Genomic DNA, 13,606 nt, shown 5'->3' on the forward strand with positions numbered 1-13,606 from the left:
AAAAAATGGGTTGCAGGCACAATGCTCACCCTGAAAGAATCTAAAGCTAATGGCAGTCCCACTGAGTGGGATTACTTTACCACTGGCTCAGAGATCAGGGTTACACAATTGGTGCCTCTATTAATGTTTCAAGAACAGATCCTGAAATAATAATTTAAAACCTGAGTAAGAACTGAGTAACATTTAGACCCCGAAGACTCCCCTGCATCCTTGTTTGACTCTGCGTCTTGTCACTGCCATTTCATTGTGTTACCTGTGATGGATGCAAAGCTTCGATGATGAACAGTTGTTCTTCCTTTACAATTAGGTACGAACCTGTTATGGAAATCCAGCTGGTTATTTCTAGACTTCCCTGAAATGACTCTCTAAACACAGCTGCCTTACAGTCATGGTAAACATTCTTCACAAAGGCCAGTTTGCTCTGCAGGCCCCAAGGAATGTGGCAGCTTGATACCTGGATAAGCCTGGGCTCAGATTCTGTTTTTGCAGAAAAGCTGGAGTCTCTAGTTGATGTTGGTAAACAAACCCTGGAGCCATCGCTTAATAGGGTTCATAAGCTTTACTCAGCACCTTGTAATATGGAGCTGGATGCGACCAGAGCAGAAGGCAACAAAAAATCAGAAAAGTATTTCAGAAATACCTGGGATGAGTACTCTTGCACAGAGGAAGCTGCTGCCGGGGTGGTATGCCCAGATATTCAGCTGTTACACGTGGCCTGACATGGCTCACCTTGCACCGAGCTGAGGTGCTCAAGTAATTGTAGCTACTAACAGGCACAAGACCTGCTCCCCAGTGTCCACATCCAGCTCTCACAGACTTCAGCACAGGAACGGAGGGAAGGGCAGGAAGGAGGGAGAGGGCAATACTGAGATAGAGCTGTAATCCACTCCTGTTATCCAGACTTTTTGTTGAGAGGATGAAGTTGTTTTAATTTTTGGTCTCTGAAAGCTGAAGCTAGGTAGATTTGTGTTAGAAGCAGCATACAGAAAAGTCACTACTGTTAACCACTAGATAATTTTATTTTAAAGAAGAGTTTAGCTCTCCATTGCATTAAAGAGTTCATGTCTTCCCAGGAGTTCAGTCCTAGAAAAGCTATGCTATAGCTCCTCTCGGAGCAAGCACCACCCGCCAAAATTCAAACTGGTGAGAAGCCAGATCTCTCTGAACTTGCTGCTGATTTCTGGGAGCTTCCGTTTGCTTTTGTGATGGGGAGGCTGTGTAGGGAGTGTTGGAAAGGATGCAGGTAAAAATCTATTACTTGTTGTAGGATCAATTCCATCCTCATGACTGAGTGAAACTTACTGCCAAATAAGATATTACTTGCTCTGGTGCATGGTGGTGGAATTAAGCCCAGAAAGAAAATACCTGGAAACCTGGGCTTGACTGTGCAAGTGTAGGGCACACATGTGAAATTCCAGGCATGCCAGCATCAGGCAGCTTCCACACCCACTTGGCAGCCCAGAGAAGGCTGATCTCTGCCCACAGCTGGTCACAGCAGACCACCTTGGTGGCTTTAACACACCAGTTTGTCTCGAGAGGACTTGTTCTTGCCATGCACTATGATCAGCTGGAAGGGGCTGTTGCTCGTGGAAACGTTTCCACATTTGCATCTTTGCAGGCAGACAAACATAATGACGTGAAGGAAGAGGAGAAGAAATCAGTGAAGATTTCTTAAATGCTTCAAGAGGGGCCAGATGGCTGACTGGATCTCAGGAAGAACTACAGGACTTCTGTAGTATTGAACAGCTGGTAAGGCAAAAAAGGACTTCAAGGAGAGGCTATCAGCAGAGAAGCCCTTGTCTGGTTGTGAGTAATCTCATTCAATATTGGTACCAGAAAGAGGGGAAAAGCATAAAGTTAAAACTGTAATCCAGGGACTGACTGAGGGAAGGGTGAAAAAAAGAGAAACCAGCTGTCAGTGAGAGCTACTCTGTTACTTTAAAGTGTATTGATCTTGTTTCCTGTGGTCTTGCATTACAGCATATAAGGCAAATGTCACCACCACTATCAGCATGGGATTCACCTTCTTTCAAGCAGATGCTACCATCAGCTGGATGAATGATAATGTTTGAATCTGCCTTTCATAGCTCACTAGTTATTCTCAGAATTCTGAGGCTGACTCAAACGTACAGGGGAATGTTAGATATAAACACTGCTTAGCCCAGCATTACCTTCATGCTCAGAGGGGAGAAGGGGAAGGAGCAAGAGGCAGAGACAACGCTTTGGTATATGAACACCCTTCAAATTACAGTGCCTACAGCCTTGCCATGACCCAGCAGAAAGTCCCAGTCTCACTCTGTCACTGCGATGTCCCATCCCAAATGCTGCAGATGAATTTAATCACACAGAGGCCTGGAGCATTTTCCACGTTGGAAACAACCAGTTTCTGTGACTGAAATGAAAACGGAAAATTCCCAGCACAGTTAAGCTCAAAGACTTTCCTCCACCCCAACTGCTCTGCAAGCAAGGGTTATGCTAACCACAGATTGCATCGACTTGAGGGAGGCTGCCCAGCTGCTTCTCTGTCTTAAATGAGAAGCCGCACTTTGAGAGGATGGCTGCCAGGCAGAAGGGAAAGCCTGACCAGCTGCTGCTACAGGAGCAGTAGAAACCAGGCTGCCTTGCAGTCACCACTGAGACGATGGGGTCACCCACCCCACATCCAGAGCCTGGCTGGTGGGGCAAAGGCTGCAGCATGGCGGTTTGATGGGCAGGCACACTGATGGGAATGCAACGCCGGGAGAGGGACCTTTCATTAGCGTTCTGTTTCCTTCTCTCCTGGAGGTACTTTTTCAAGACCTGAGGAAAACAAAAGAAATCAAAACAAATCAAAACGCGGCAGCTGGTGGGCTCATCTCCCCTCCTGGCACCAAAGTCCATCCCTGAGCCCCCTCCAGGCTCCCCAGTGTCAGACCCACACACGAGGCATTTCAAAGGGCGAGTGGTTGCTCCCAGAGCAATCTCTGGTAAGCAGGACGAGGTGAGTATTGCTCCAAATCGCTAATCACTCATAATATCAACCTGGCAAGTGAATAAAACTAGGTTTCCAACAGACACAAAGATGGGGTGCACTCACAGCTCCTGCCTCCCTCCCGGCAAATTCAGGCAGCCCTGAAGACCGCGGGTGGGGGGCAGAGAGAACGCCAGGTATTTCATGGTGTTGATGCTACGAGGGCTCCTTTTTCCTACGTGTAATGGGTAGAAATAGCACGGTGGCCTCTGGGGCAACCACCACCTTGGAAAACGGGCGGAACGAAGCTGGCCCCGGGGGGGAGGGCTCCCCAACCCCCGCCTGGCGCCCACCCCCAACCCTGCACCGGGTCCAGGCCACTCTCCAGGCTCAAAAAAACACGTTTCTCACTCTCTGTCCACATCAGTGTGGTGTGTATCATCCACCCCCTTTCCCACCCGGCTCAAAGATTCAAGGAGAATGACAAAGAGCGGCAGAAGCGCCTGCGTTTGCTGCGTTTGCTTCTGACGCCAGAAAGGATTTAGCGACGTTACCGACAGCTCGTGTGGGAAGTCCCAAAGCGACCGAGAGAGAAACAAACGAGCAGGACAATCCTCGCTGGGTTGGAGCGCAGTCGGGGAGCCCCAGCGCGGGAGCCGGGGGCAGAGGTTGTGCGGGTTATCCCGGCAGAGCTCCTGGGGACGAACCGCCTCCCACTCCTAGAAAACGTCCCGGTTCGTGTAAGACACAACCACGCTGAAAACATATGTATATATTTATATATACGTTATATATTATTTATAGATGTATATACGACTATATATGGAGCGTGCGATGGGAAAGGACTGGCTCTTGCCGCTGTCCTTCCCGTCGGGAGAGAAAGCGGGGGCATTTTCGGCCCCGGGGGCTTCCCCTGCTCCCCCCCGCCCCGCCGCCGGGAGAGGCGCTGCGCGCAGTATCCGCGGGGGCCCGCGCCCCCTGCGCGCAGGTGCGCGCTGCAGGGCACAGCCGTCCCGCTGCGCATCCCCCCTGCTCCTCTCCTTCCCGGGGGTGCCCCAGCTGAAGGGGAGGGATGGGGTGGGCAGCCTGAGGCTACCCGGCGTGCAGCTTCCCGGGCCGAAAGCTGGCACCTCGAAAGGGATAAAAAACCGGGCGACGGCGAATTTTACCCCGTGCACAGCCCGTGTCGCCTCGCAGTGTCCCCTGCCGCCGGGTGAGTGCCACAAAAAGCACAGGACCGCTGCGGGGGCCGCGTAGCCCCCCGGGGCTGGGGGACGGGAAGGAGGGCAGAAGGGGCTGCCGGGGGCTGCAGGAGTGTGCCGCCGCCGGGACCCGCTCGCCCCGTTGCTTTCTGCGGTTTTCATGCGGTCACCTTGAACTGGCACCGGGCGGCTGTCGCCTGGGGGGCTCGGAACGCGATCGCTTGGGCGGGAGAGCCCGCAGGGTCCTTCGCTGTCGGGGGACGGGGACGGACGGGGGACGACCTGCCGTCGGCTCTTCCACACCGATTCCCTAATACAGAGCTCCGATCCTGTTAAGTCCTTTCTCCACTGCTACTGAATCTGGACCTCCTGACAGCCTAATACCTTTCCCTTAGTCCCACCAGCTGCACCCGTATGTATATAGCCATATACATCTATCTGAAAGAGACCGATTTTAAAGCGCACGTGTACACGCAAAGAAAACACTAACCGCGCAATAGGAGCACAAAAGTTTTAGCTGACTTTTTAATAAAAACATTTCTGAAAGCCAGCCTAAAGGTCATCTTTATTGTCTAAATCCGCACCACATTCCCAGCGTGATCCTACCTCTGTTGCATTGTTTCTCGGAACAGTATGCTCAGATTTGTTCATAAATAAGAAACTGTATTCTATGTGTGTAAACGCAGAAATACTGAAGGTAACAGGTTCAAAGGTTTTAAACCGGTTTTACTCCTGAAGAAACCACCCACGATTTTTTTTGAAGAAAGTTGCACATCATTAATATAGGAAGCTGGTCCTGAGAGTGTTTTGTATCTTCTATGGTGCTGCAGCTCTTCCATATACAAAATTATTATTAATTTACAATACCAATACATGAATAATTCATCTATGATTATTTGATTCTTTAAAATGCATTTTCCATTCAGAATATCATTCAGAATATCAGAATATTATTTGGTCTCGCAACTATATTTAACAGGAGTGGGGTCTATAATAGTCTTTCCATAGTCACAATTGATGAGTGGAAAGTATAGGTTAAATTAGAAGGTAAAAAGGGCACCTTATTCAAATCCCGTGGAAGCCCCCGCCTTCATCCTAAATTGTGTGCGTACAAAGAATAAACAAACCCTTCAAATGTGCAGAACAACGGGATGTTATTTGCTTTTTTCCCCCCCTAAGTGACATTTCATGTCTTACTCCTATTATAAGTGGAGGATGTTTGTACACGAGTGAAGAAAGATACTGTGTGGCTTATGCCCTGGTATCCAGAGACTGAGAGGCTGTTCACAGCATCCTGCATGATACAAGCGAGATCTCGGACAAAGACCTGCAAGTGCTGACAACGAACCAAAGCAGCTGGGCTGAGTTTCCTACCTTGGCTGAGCAGTTGCTGAGTTTGTAGATATGGGCACCCATCTATGAACCTGTGGCCAAGCCTCACCTCGGCCACTTTGCTCTGCCTCTGCCCAGCCACCCGTAGCTGGAGGGTCACTCTCCTGGGTTAGGTCTTGGTTCCAGGTCTCCATCCTGGAAGTCGCAGAGATGCAGTAAACCTGGCACTGCACGGCAGGGAGCTTTGCACCCGTGCTTTCCCTGGTTTGGAATACGCACCGACCTCTGTCATACAGCGAAGCCCTGGTACAGGGGAGCAGGGAAGCTGCCATGCAGCATCTCCAGCAGGGCTGCGTGGAGACCTTCGCCACAGCTATGCTTGGACGTCTTGGCAGCAGACTTTCCCTGGAGGCCTTGGCCTCGCCTTTCTTCCCATTGTATAGGTACTCGTCTCCTACAAGCAGCAGGCAAAGCCCACACCTCCCCCAGCCCTTCTATTCCCCTGCCCCACCGCTGAGCACCTGCCTATTGGTCTCAGACCTCTGAGATGACCTAAAACACTCCAAGGAAAAATGTCCCAAACGGAGATATCTCAGATCTCATCCCTGAGAGGAGGAAAAGTGTCAAGGGAAACACTGCACAGGCCGGGTGGATGCAGCAGGCATCAGTCCGGGGGCAGTGGTGGGGGCAGGCGGTGAGCAGCAGCCCGCTGTGACACCGGGCCCTGCCGACGGGGGCCAGGTCGGTGGCACTGGGGTGTCCCGAGGGAAGCTGGGCCGGGGCCAGGCAACGAGCAGCCCCCGCTGCCTGTCGGCGTGGAGCCGCCCGTGGTCGCTGGGGCGACGCCTCGGTGCTCAGCACAGGGCTAACACAGCAACATCCCCTCACCTTCCTGCCTCCAACTCCGCCGTTGGAAGCAATCCCAGGGCAGTGCGTGGAGTGCAAAGGCAGGGTCCGGCTCTCCAGCCTGGAAGCTGCCCTCGTCGGGGATGCTCCGGCGCTCCCTTGCCAAGAGCAGGGCGGTTCTGCAGCCCAGGCACTGGTCCTGCTGCGCCCCCTCCCTGGGCGGGGGGGCCGGGATTTGGGGCTGGAGGTGGGCAGCTGCAGGAGGAGGCAAGGGATCGCTCCGACGTGCCGGCTGCAGGCCGCCCCTCTCCCGCATCCCCCGGGCTGCACAGGTCCCTTAGGGCTGGACGGGGGTCCCGGCGGGGTGTGTGTGGGGGGGTGTCCCTTTGGCGGACAGCTACAGGCTCTGGGGCTCGGCCATCAGCGCTCGCAGCCCTTGGAAAAGGGAAGGAGGGGGGTGTGCAAAATCACAGCACGACGGGGGAAGCCAAAATGCCCCTCAGTGCCGCGGCTGGCCCCGCATCGTCCCTGCGTTACTCCTTGTTGCTGCGTTTGGCAGAAAACCCACGGAGAACCCGCTCTTAAATGTCTTTTTCTGAACCGTCAGAAGCCCAAGGGAAACATCTCCGCGTCGGGCGGCTTCTGCCTCTCCCTGGGAGCGGAGTCACGGTAGGTGGGCAGGGGCGAGGAGCAGCGGTCTTCTTCCCTCGAAATAGCCGGTTTTGTCCAAAGGGAAAAAAATATTTACAGCACAATTCTGCGTTAAATGTTGCGGCGTCTTAACGTCGTAAATGTGCTGGGTAGGTTTTACCCTTTGTTGTTACACCGCGGTTGCAGGAGAGAAATATTTTGCAAACGAAATTGGGGCGGCCCGGTGCGAAACGCACCCCCCGAGCTTTGCACGGCCGGGACCAGCGGCTCCCCGGCGGGAGCTGCCGACCTGCCCCGGTCCCACCGGCTGCAGCCCCTGCCGGCGGCCGCCGCCCTCCCGCTCCCCGCGCTGGCCCGGCGCGGGGCTTTTGCTGGAGAAGCAGCAGCGCAGGCTGCTGGGGATAGTGGCAAGCTGGCACTTGGCTGGCACGCAGCGTGGGTGGAATGACACTTTGATTTCCACGTGTGGTGTGAGCGGGCAGGGCTCGACCCCGCACCCCCCGTGTAAAAAACACTGCGTCACCGCAGAAACTTCCGACTCAGGGAGGCAGAAATTTTCGTTTCCTTCACCAAAAAATACACCAAGCGATAGCGAACTCCGCGCCCGATTACGTCTTTGCTATTTCACGTCGCAAATGGTTTGTTCTCACGTGCCTCAATAGCGCCAGGGGCCCTTCGGGGAGGGGGGTGAGGGTCGCGGTGCGGGGTCCCCCCCGGGGACCGGCCGTCGAGCGCAGCTGCGGCCCCGCACGGGGCAGGAGGGGATGGGGCAGGGAGAGGGGGCAGCTCGGCTCTCGCTCCGCGTCTCTTTCTTTCCCCCGTTTTATTCTCTTAACGAAAGGAAACCCTCAGAGCAGGAACGGTCGAGTTTTCTCCAGGCTGCAAAACATTAAAATGGCCACAAATCTTTCCGCGTAGGCCAAAAAGCTTGCTTTCTTTCGTAAGCAAGATCGCATTTACTACTCTATCAGGAAAAAAAAAAAAAAACCCAACAAAAAAACCAAAACAAACCAAACAAAGCCCAGTCCTCCATGTTTCGTGGCTATACAATGCAAGGGCAGACGAGGTTTTGGAAGAAAACATGAACAGCCCTTTCCCTTTGGAAATGCCCCCAGCCCAAGCCCTGTGCTGGCCCGGGCCCTGCGTGTCCCACCTTCCCCCCGTGCCCCCCTGGGCTGGCTGCCGCAGCCCCTCAGCCGCTCACACTGATGTCCCCACCTGCCGGCAAACCTCGGGTCACCTCGGAGGTGTCTCTTTTCCAGAGCAACGGGGCATCAACGAGTAGAACGCATAGGATGAAGGATGAAAGTATCCGTATACACATGTTTGGAGAGGGGGTTTATGCACGCTCTAGGAGCGGAAAAACCTTACCGAGAAAGAATCGAGAGAAAAAAAGGCGGACATGCAAATCTGATCAGGTAGGATCGCCACCGCCTTTACGTCCCGAAGACAAATATTTAGGAGGTCGATTTAACCGTGGGAAAGGATTAGCGGACACAAAGCCAGGTGAGGAAACTTCCTGGCGGAGCCACCTGCGGGAGCGCAGCCCGGGCCGCCCCCGGCCGCCCCCTCCCCAGCGAACCCCTTCGGGCTCGCCCCGCGGGGCTGCACGGCCGCGGGGAAGGAGAAACCCCGCTGGAAGCCAAGGCCTCCCCCACCAAAGAGACGAGGGAGGGGGATAATTATTCTTCCCCTGGCATTCCGGAGACATCCGTTTTAAGTCGCCAGGCGAAGGTAAAGCCCCGAGGTGCGCAGGGGAGCAAGGTAGAGCCGCGCTTGGCTTGTAGCTGCCTCTCGTCAAAACACAGCCAGGAGGTCCAGGCGTCGGTGTGAGCCGCTGTACAGGCGAACCCCTAAATCCCCGGTGCCTCAGGTGTGCTGTGCTGTGCTCCGACGGCGCAAGCGGGAGCTGCCCCCCTGCCCGGCACCGAGCCGGGCATCGCCAGGGACACCCCGAAACGCTGCCAGGTGTCAGCCAACGGTTCTACCCCTCGCCTTGACTTGCGGCGGCTGCCCGCCCCCCCCCCCCCCCTGCCGCGGGAAGGGCTCCGTGCCTCCCGCCCTCCCGTGTGCGCGCTGGCGTGCGTGGGGGTGCGGGGGTGCGCGCTCTCGGAAGAAAGCCACGGAGAAAAAGAACGGCTTTCCAAGTCTGACTTCGTGCTGTGTGTCCAGGAAGACGACAGAGCTGCCAGGAGTCTCTCAAAGGCTTCTGTTTACTTGGAAGCAGCTCGAAAATGCAATTGTTCCTGTAGGTGGCACTGGTACTAGGTGCTGCAGAAGCGAAGGCAGAAATGGAGAAAATTGCCTAGGAATTCCCAATTGGTTCCTATAATTTAATGCAGAACAATAGAGGTATTTTTTCATTTACTCTAAATTCATGTAACATGTGACAAATGAAAACCCGATTGCTTTATTAGAACAAAATATGCTTTTAAAATCAGGCCCTCTGTAGCTTTATGGCCTGGTCCATGAGAATTGTCTATTTCCCTATATGTCATTAAACAAATCCTAGTGCAAAGAGAAATTAACTCAGCACCACTCATTCAAGTCAAATGTTTGCACCAGGAAAGCCCTAATGAGACACTGTCTGGTTTCCAGAGGGGTTGCTAAGAACAAGTGGCGGCAAAGTTATTAAACCTGTCCAAGCGACTAACACATCATTAAGAGCCCCCCAGCTCCCCCCCCGCCAACCCTCCCAACCTCCATCTGAATATCCAGGCGAGGGTGGAAGGAGCGGCCGGTGGCGCGGCACCGTGGGCCGGTGGGATGCTCCCCGCCGGGGCGGCCTCGGGGCTGGGCAGCGGGGGCAGGCGCGGCGGGGCTCGGCGGGGCAGCGCGGCCCGCGGGGGCATCCGTAATCCCCGGCTCTGCGCCCGTTTTCAGGCTACTGTACATTTATTTCACCTGTTCATCTGACTTCAGTGTGTTCCAGTAAAGTGCCGACGCCTGCTCTCGCCTTCACTGGAGAGGATCTGCTACGGACCTGAGATGGGAGGGGGTGAACCCGGACAAGGCAGTCTGTCTCCTCCCGTCTCCTGGGAAGGGGCCAAATGCCCGGAGGCACTCGGCACGGGTCGCCTGAGCTTTTACAGACCTTGCCAGCTTCTTTTCCCACCAGGCCGGGAGGCGGCTCCCCGCGGCATGCCCGGGGGCTGAGAGCCCTGGCCGGGCGCGGGGAGCCGCCGGCGCCGAGCCCCGGGGAGCCGCTGCCCCATCACCGGAGAGATGCTCACGGTCCAGCCAAGCCGCCAGGACAACCCGACACTGCACGGGTAGTTTCTGACCGCTGAAACAGGGCTCCCCTGCTTCTGAACGCCAGCAAAGAGATTTGCAGGAGGTTGCATCCTTACCCCAAAAGCATGACACTCAAAAGCCTTATGCCTTGATTTCATGCTATGATGAATTGCTTGATTTTTTTTTTTCCCTTCAGATTCTGGGGTCTGTCACCGCCAAGGTGTCTCCAAGACCTGACTGTATTTTGCCCGTCATCGTTTCCGAAGTGTGCAGGAAATGTTCAGATGTGGCTTGTTTGTATTCGACGGAACTTTGTTAAGCAAAATTCACCCTATTACATTTCCAATCTCCGTCTTGTCCCTGACGTCAAATCAATTTCTTAAAATTGATTTCACACATGGCACTGCCCCCCCTTCACCCCCCGGCTTGTTTGAGAACGGGACAAAATAAAAATTAAAAAATAAAGCTATGAATTTCGGAATGGTTGTGAGTATTCCCATGCATGTTTGAACATTGTATTAATTCAATTAATATAAAAATGGATTCACAAGTACTTTCGTGCACGAACGCAGGCAGTTTATATGAACACAAGCGTACACGCATGTGTTTTAATAGCGAGCTACAACAAGGCAGCGGGCAGCGGTAAGAGACACGACATCTGCCAACGGGGGATCGGTAACGCGTCCCGGGATCGCTTACAAAAACTTTTTCCCTCGAGGAGGGGAGAACAAGTGGAAAACCAGGCCTGCTCCTGCAGAAGTTCGCCAAGGGGCTCGGGGCTGTGGGGAGGCGGCGGTCCCTGCCTGCAGGCACGCCGGCTGAGGGGCATCTCCCCCTGGAATATCCCCCCTCTCCTTCGCAGCAGTCTGTTAGCAAGCGCCTGCCGCGGGCTTGTTTGGAGTGCGGTTGTCCCCGGCTACGAGGGAAGGTCAGCACACCTGAGACCCGGGGGTCAGGCCAGGGATTTTCGAGCCCGCAGGCTCGGAGCGGTGGACCTCCGTCCACCGGGGAGCGCGGGGTCAGCCGGGGCCGGCCCCGCACCCCCCACGCCCCGCTAAGGCACGGTGCCCTCGCTGCCCTGCTGGGCTCAGCGATTCTGTCGCATCAGGAAAGGCACACGGCAGCCAGGGACACGCGAAGGCCCCTTCGTCCTGCATTTGATTCCTTACGTGCCTCACAGAAGATGGGAGCGATCCTGGGATGTCCCGTGGGACGCCACACGCCCGCGTGTAGGAATAGCTCCGTGCAAAACGAAAGCCCCGTTTAAAGCTCCGGGGGTCTCATCTCTCTACATCACACAGCGCCTTCCCCCCGGGATGGGTCACCTCCTGCCACAGCCCAAGGTTGTCGCTGCCCTTCCACCTGCCTCTGCCGGCTTTTCCCTGTCTTTCAGAGGTGGCCAAAAGCTTCTCCAATGTCCCCACCGCGCTGCCCCTTCACCCCTACTCCGGCTCCAAGGTGCTCTTTGCCCTCCAAACTGTCGCTTTTTTAAATGAATTAATATAATGTTCAAACGTCGATTCCCGGGGAGGGGGGGTGCGGGATTTCGTGGCTCTGCGCTGCATGGCAGGAGCCGGGGTGGAAGACGGGGCAGCTGCAACAGTCCCTGCGACAGTCCCATCACGTCTGCGTGGCTCTGAGCTCGGCCACCCCAGACCCCCACTTTCCCCACACCACATCGAGAAACCCGACCACCCGGCTACACTTATGGGGGGCTTTACACTTCGGGAAGTTCAGCTTACAAAACATGTTGTTATCTGAGCACCCTTCTGCCCTAACAGCTCCTCAGTAGCCTCCTCCCCTCGAAGAAGGAGAGGGGTTTAGCTTCCTTCCAAAAAAAAGAAAAATAAAAAATTCTGCGGCATCGAAGAGGGGCTGGGGGTGTGTGCCGCGTTGTATTTGGCTGATTTCTTCCAAGGAGCGGAGGAGGCCTGGAACCCGCGAGGCGCTGTACCCCGCGGCGCCCCCCGAAAGCCCTCGTGGAGTGGAAGACGGGCCCGCGGCTGGGGGCGGCGGGGGCCGGGCACCCCGAGGTGAGCACGGCCGAGCCCCCACGGGCGGGATGCCGCCGCGCCGGGACCCCGCTCCCCGCTGCGGGAAGTGGCCAGAGAGCCCCGGGGCTGGGCACTATCTGGGGGACCCCGGCGCCGGGAAGCGCCCGAGAGAGCCCTCACGGGCGGGGGCAGCCGGGGGCTGCCAGCCACCGCCTCGCCGGTACCGGCCGCGCCCGGGGCTGCGGCAACCCACGCCAGGTCCGTTTGGTGGAGGAGAGAAGGCGAGAGAGCGGGGTTTGAGGGAAGAGAGAGGCGGCGAAGCAGCCTCCAGCCGCGCTGTGCCATGCCCCGGCGTCGGGGGGAGGCAGGCAGAGGCGGTGACCCCCGAGAGACACCGGGTGCCGGCACCCGGGGCTCCAGCAGCACGGTGCGGGACGGAGCAGCCCGGTCCCTCTCCTCGGCGCGGAGGGGAAGGGGCGGGAGGGGAAGCCCGGCCCTTGGCTGGCCCTTGCCCGGGTCCCTTTCGGGGACCCCGAGGTGGGGGCGCGGGTGCGTGGCGGGGCGGCCTGCACCTCGGGACGAGCCCCCGGCCCGGCCACGCATGCCCTGCCCCGGGTGGCGAAATCCTGACCCCGCGCCCCCCGCCCTCCTCTCCCTGCCGCCTTTCCCTTCCGACTCCTCAATGATTTCCTACCTGAAAAAAATTAATCTTTTTGCCAGACAGGTCAGAAGCGATCAACAGGCTGTTGTATATTATAATGTTTTCATATTCCTCTCGGCTCCCCCTGCCCTCTACCGACTCACTGTAGATGTGACCTTTGGTATTTCAGCCCACACTCAGCAGTTGAATGGAAACAAGTTGAGCACGTTCACTTCTGATAAACATTATCCTTAAACCACTGGAGACCCGAGCAGAGTAAACGAGCTTTTCCGACAGGACCACATCAGGAACACACATTGAGAAAGGGAAAGAAACCGAATATCCAGGAGATCAGAGGCGGGCTCGGGGGTGGAGGGGTGGGAGAGGGAAGGAGGGGGAACAGACAGGTTGGAGGACACGGCGGAGGGGGGAGAAAAGGACACAGCCGTGAACACAATAGGCACAGATGGGGAGAGAAGCTGCCCCGGCAGCGTGGGAGAGCAGCGCAGGGTCACGCCCGAGCATCCCAGTAACCCTGGGGGAGATGCAGGGGCGTCTAGCGGGGCCGAGAGCCGCGGGGCCGGGCTGACACCGGCCGTGCGCCCGGAGATGGCCCGCGGCCACACGCCGCTGCACCGGGCTGAAGCGACGGGAGGTGGGGGGAGGCGTGTGCGGGGCGGCGGGCAGGGCCCGGCGGGCGGGGAAGCAGCCGGCCGGGAGGGCAGCCTTGCCGGGGGTCCCTCCAGGACTCTGCTTC

The sequence above is a fragment of the Falco cherrug genome, chromosome 7 (assembly GCF_023634085.1).
Source record: "Falco cherrug isolate bFalChe1 chromosome 7, bFalChe1.pri, whole genome shotgun sequence".
NCBI classification, from domain to species: Eukaryota; Metazoa; Chordata; class Aves; order Falconiformes; family Falconidae; genus Falco; species Falco cherrug.